This window comes from Pinus tabuliformis, chromosome 9 (genome assembly GCF_031772625.1).
Source record: "Pinus tabuliformis cultivar Carrire ecotype Pingquan chromosome 9, CPIR1, whole genome shotgun sequence".
Taxonomy (NCBI): domain Eukaryota; kingdom Viridiplantae; phylum Streptophyta; class Pinopsida; order Pinales; family Pinaceae; genus Pinus; species Pinus tabuliformis.
This window is the reverse complement of record NC_142307.1, coordinates 1,461,873,138-1,461,879,272: the sequence shown is the minus strand read 5'-3', so window position 1 is coordinate 1,461,879,272 and position 6,135 is coordinate 1,461,873,138. Positions and strand designations below refer to the sequence as shown.

Sequence of the window (6,135 nt, the reverse complement as noted above, 5' to 3'; positions counted from 1 at the left end):
GAGGAGGGGAAAAGAGGCAAACCAAGTAGTTGAGGGCTAGTTTGACCTCCAATGAGCTTGGGTACCTGCAACCACCAAATTAGCTCTAATATTGCTGCAAAACCACAATGTTAGCCCACTCAAATAATATCAAAATCAGAGATGACTAAATACAAGGCTAGGGCAAGGGTTACAAGGCTAGAAAACCCCAAGACTAGGGCTAGAAATGACAAATGAGAGGCTAGAAGGGAAAACAAGGGAAAGGAAGGACAAAAAAGGCCTGGAAAAGGTCACGACAAGAGGAGACAAGCCCAAAAGGGCAGACATTAGGCCTAGAAAGTCTGACGCTGGGGTGAAAGAGTCCTAGAAGGGCTAGCGGCCAAGGGAACCACCCTTAGAGGGTTGCGGTTAAGGAAAAAGGGCAGGCTGAGAGGGAGGAGGACCTCCTAGAGGCCATGACAGAGGTCAAGGAGAAGGGTCGAGGTCCCTTAAGGGCTGGATGACTCCTCTACTAGCCCTAAAGGGTCGTGGCCAAGGGGAAAGAGGAGGGTCGAGGGCCCTAGGAGGCTCCTAGGCCCCACAACTACGTTGAAAATGGAGGACGGCTAGGCCCATGTCCTTGAAAAAGATTTCCAAACCCTGCCAAAAATTGCCACAAATCACTGCAAACAATGCTGGATGGCTTCCTCTTCAGGTTGGACGTTGAGTTTGGAGGCTAGTTCTTGCCTTCCTTGGCCTAGATCTACATCAAAACCCTAACAAAATTCTCTTGATCAACTTGAAGTTCACCTACAGAAATGAATCAAAGAATACCAAAAACCCCAAAAAATAATAAAACCCCAAGTGCTGCGAAATAAATGGGTAAGAAATAATTTACAAATATATAATATTTACAATTTTTTAATTTGATTTTGGAGAAAATAATTTTGGATAAATAACAATGGACGAGTAAATTTCGAAAAAATAAATATTGGCTGAAACCCTCCTGCAAAATCAAATATCATAAATAAATCTCAAAGCCCAAACACAGTCATCTCTTCCCCACTATCTGTGAACTTGGAGCCCAATATTCTCAAGAAAATTGTTAGATCATATGGTGAATCAGATCACCTAAGATAGCATGTACCAATAGAATGTTCTTATCACCGACAAATAAAATAACAATTATTAGCAATGTTTAGCACAATATAGGATCACACATAGCTAACACATACCACAGATCAACGGAAGAAAATTTCCATGAGTTGAACACCAATGTCTTTCTATTATGATACAAAATGTTCCCAGCAGAGCAGCAACTCAATACCAATGTTCAAGAATTACATCATCCAAAGATATATCAAAAGAAGCAAAATGACTTCTTTATATAGAGAAACCCTCCAAGTAGAAAATAGCGGCTAGTTGGCTTGATCCTTGTCAAAATAATTTCGACCGTTGAAAATAACTTGATGATCTTTTAATCTCCACCATCAAATTTTTAATTTAGAGAAAAAAATCGAATTTTTCTTAAAACCCACTTTTAATTAATCCAAAAATTAATATTCTGGATTAATTTCCTCAAAAAATTGCCTTTGACTTAACCATCAAGGTCTAGGGGCTCAATTTTTTTTAAAATATCAATTTTTCCTTCACGAGGGACCTCCAAAAATTGACTTTCATTTGACCCACGGATTTTTTATTATTTTCCACTTGGAGAGAAGTTAATTTCTATAATTATTAATTTTTTACTCAAAATTAATTAATTTTCTTGCTTAGAATTTTTATTTAATTTAGCTAGAAAAATTAATTAATTGACACTATAGGGGATTAATAATTTTTCCACCCTCAAATATTCTAGCCATTGTGTCTAGATATGAGGGACCATGCACTAAAATATTTTTTACATTAAATTATTATAATATCAACCCTTGAAAGGGGAAAACACATTTAGAATCATACACTCAACAATTTACCCAATTCTGTGACTCAATATGATCTAGTATAGAGCAAGTATGTTTGTAATAAAATAATTTAACCAAATGTGCTTACATTATTCCCAAACACACTTTTACAAAGACTGGATATAACATTAGGACTCACCCAAGACCTTGTCAAGGAATTCCACTTTAGCTTTGGGGTTTAAGTTGGAAGAAAAACTCTTATTCGGTGTTTATTCGATTATTCGTGTTTAGAAACATACATAATTCAGTGAGGTTAAAAAATTTCCTAGGATGAAATACGTTGCCAACATCGGAGGCTTACCTAGGTGTCGCTACATAATTAAACGGTCATACTAGCATCATTTACAATACAACTTGCAGAAATTGAGTTTACAATGATAAAACTGTGTTGGTTGATGACTTTGAACTTTGAAAAAATTTCTTCATGTCTTTGCACTTTGCTTCCTTGGACTGTTGACAAAGTGTGGTCAACAGGTCTACCTGTGGTCTAACTATGGTGGTTAGAAAGGTCTTTCATTGGTTCCTTGGGAAGTCTACATAAGTTCTAAGAATGAGGGTGGTCTTGGTTTGATCAATGTTGTGAGCCATGATAGCATCCTTGCAGCCAAGTGGTAGGTGAGATGTTTAGAGAGTTCTACGCCTTGGTATATTTTATTTTGGCACCAAATGATGAGAGATCAACATATTGGTGGCTTAGACAGACTTTTGGGTTATGTGGCATTATCTGTTCTCCCCACTTTTTTCAGGTTCCTTATTTTCTGGAGCATTTGGTTAGGTTAGAGGGTTGTTACTGGTTTGTTCTGTTGGCACTGGGAGGGCAATTGAGCAAGGTGGTACCTTGTTAGTCAACTCGTTTGGAGTTGGTGGGTTCAATGATCTTGTGTTGCAGAGATGCCTTGTTTTTAGGTTCACAAACTGAGTAAGAAAGGCATTTTCTTTTGGGGGGGATTTGTGGGACTCTTCTTCTTGTGCATGGAAGGATTGGCACTCTCTTGCTTAGGAGTATGGGTTGCTTGCACTTGACTTTGCTATCATGGAGTTGAGGAACCTTATTTCAGAGTCTAGGTTGTTTGAGAAGAACATTAGGATGTTAGGGGCTTTTTAGATGGATTAAGGATGATTGGTCACCTACTTCTTTAGTATGAATCATGGCGATTGTATTCGGTTCTTCACCATCAGCATCCATTATCTTTGGTTCTTGATGCTGGCTGGCTCTCTACTGATATGGAGGAGAGATGGGTGTGTCAGCTTCACAATGTGCGGTTTGCTCACCTCTCTAACAAATTGTGGGTCTTTGCTTGGTTGGTGATTGATCATGGGATTCCATCCAAAGGCCCAGTTGGCCAATAATGGGCTTTTTGATGGGCTGTGCCTGGTTTATCACTGTTTAGAGACTGAAGCATATGTTTTGGGAGTGTCTGTTTGCCAAGTAACTGCTAGGGTTACACGGAGGATTAGTGCTCAGTATTTTCTTGTGATAAGCTGCATTGGCATGCTGTCATGTTTGGAGATGGCCACTTTCTTGATTACACTGCTTTCACTGGGATCTGGCATTGTTTGTTGATTTTAGCTTTATTTAACCTTTGGAAGGTCAAGTGTACTTTGGTTTTTGAGAATTAGCATGGTTCTTTGTTTTCTTTTTTGCTCACTGTGGTGGGATGAGATTTGCCACCAGCTTCTGGCTAAGGGAGTTTTGTTGATCAAGCATCCCCAATCTCTAGATTTCCCTACGTATTCTGATTTTCTTTCTACTCTAGTTGCTCTTAGGAAGAGTTTATGTGTTTGATTGTATATAGCCGTCCACTTTTTTCTCTACTGTTTGTAAATAGTTTTCTATAAATATAAGATGCATTTTAAAAGAAAAGTCCATTGCAAAAAGATATTAAGGTTGAGTGCGTTAGGGTCGAATGCAGATAGTGTCATAATGACTACTACAATTGACTGAATGTTTGAAATTTCTATTGTTTTGTTTGCTGGAGTAGGTTCTTGATTCATGTCCTCCTCTGTGTAACCTGAACATTGATATTAAGGAGAATTTCTGATGATATAAAAGTTGGGCTCATAATGAGTTCTATATATTAGGAGGTAGCCAAGCAAAAGAACAAGTGGATGATAGGCATAACTTGGTTGGTGACATTATTTTCAATTTTATATTGTGAGTGCTGTGTAATTCATTATTAGGTAAGACTATTGTGGCACCATGCTTTCATTCATATTAAATGCATATTAGTGATGTTTGGAGAGTATTACAAGTTCAATAATGAAGGTGGGTCTAATACTTAGAGGAAGATGATTAACAATGATGGCATTGAAGAGACACATTATCACACAACGTCCATTATCAATATACAGTAGTGCATAGGTTCGAATAAGCTAGACACGTTTACTTTTTAAATTGGAACATGGGACTTTACTAGCGCCATAGTTCAAACTCATATTGCCACCATTCCTTGATGTGAATGAGGCGAGAAGTTGGAGACCAAACTTCTATGTGGACCTACATTTACGCTTATGGAACTGTAAAATCAATTACTAAGCTGTTCTCTAATATTCATAACAAAATAATTTTGTTGTCCAGTGACTAATATTTGATTCCTGATACAGTTTAACATTATCTTATGACTAACCTAAGATACTAATATTACATATAAGTTCATAGCATTAACATGTTTCATCTTTCTTTTATATTCAAACTAAATTCATGACACTGTTTGAAAGGAATTTTCCCATACTGTCCATCTGAATGAACAGAAATGAATATACTCTTATCTCAGTAGACATTATTTTATAGTAAGACTTTTGGTTAATGACCAAAAAGACTAACTCAGATTTATCTTCCAATTTGTGGAACCTGATGATATATAATTTGACTGTGCAGGTTGGTGGCACTCCAAACTACATGTGTCGTGAACTTCTCCTGGATATCTTTTAATGTTTCAAATTGAATATTTGGTCATCAGGTTCGATATATCTTTATTTCTTTGTTTGGTTTTCTAGTCCATGTAAACATTGTTGCCATGTTTTCTTGATAAATATTCAACAATTCTGATAATACATTTTACAATTTTCTCCATGCTTTTGCAGGTTGTTCTAGATTTGGGATAACTGCCTATCAGGCTGCATTCAGAGCATTTGTAAACTCGTATATGTCCTGAAGTTGCTTGAAACATTCTCGATAAAAAGATTTAAATTATGAATGATCATGTGATATGTAGTGTGCTTGTATGTCCTGAAAGTTGTATGAGATGAACTTCTCAGCTGCAAAGTCAGTCCAGAGATTGTTGAGTTTTATGAATATGAGAAAGTTGTAAAGTACTATTAACCTATGCTACCAGAAACGAGAAACGACAACAGGACGAGAAATAGAGTTTGGGGGTTTCGCATTCAAGAACCGAGGAGAGAAAAATAAAATAAAAATATGAAAAACATAAAACAAAGTATTCATCATCAACATTCATTGTTTACATAGGTGAAATTGTAATGGTCACATCTAGCCATAATGGATTAGTGAAGAAAAATAGTATAGTATTTCCTTTGCTATTACATTGAAAGTAGATCCAAAATTTTAGCCAATTAGTGATGCCGGAAAACAGACAAACATTTATAAGAATAAGAGTTTTGCAGTACTCATACAATGTTTGTTTTCATTGTAATGGTCACATCTAGCCATAGTGGATTAGTGAAGAAAAATAGTATAGTATTTCCTTTGCTATTACATTGAAAGTAGATCCAAAATTTTAGCCAATTAGTGATGCCGGAAAACAGACAAACATTTATAAGAATAAGAGTTTTGCAGTGCTCATACAATGTTTGTTTTCAAATATATTTGTTTGGACTTAGGCATATTGGAATTCAAAGTCTTCAAGTCTAATAGGGGTTGATTGCACACCACTTCCCATACCAGTACTAACTTGGGTATAATAATTGACATCCATCTTTTTATGCCCAGGGAGTTTATACAATGTTGATGTTATATATATATCTATATATGGAGTTCCGCCCTTCCCCTTTTATCCTTTATGTAGATAGGGTCTTTAACACACACACATATATATATGTCCTAACCCTGGAATATGGTATATGAAATAATGGGCTCCTTAGTTTATATTCCACTTGTTCCACTGTTGTGCTTATGGTTACCTTGAGCTCTTAATGAGGTGGCACATGACCCCATTTTCGTGGGATCCACTAGCTGGCCACATGGATCAATCCTGTT

At 36.6% G+C, this 6,135-nt stretch overlaps 1 long non-coding RNA gene across 1 annotated transcript; it reads left to right on the top strand.

Moving 5' to 3' along the window:
• Positions 1-3,894: 3,894 nt before the first annotated feature.
• Positions 3,895-5,584, top strand: LOC149154099 (uncharacterized). Its single transcript, XR_016262791.1, has 3 exons — positions 3,895-4,100; positions 4,798-4,879; positions 5,004-5,584. It is a non-coding gene; the product is annotated as an uncharacterized LOC149154099 (long non-coding RNA).
• Positions 5,585-6,135: the final 551 nt, after the last annotated feature.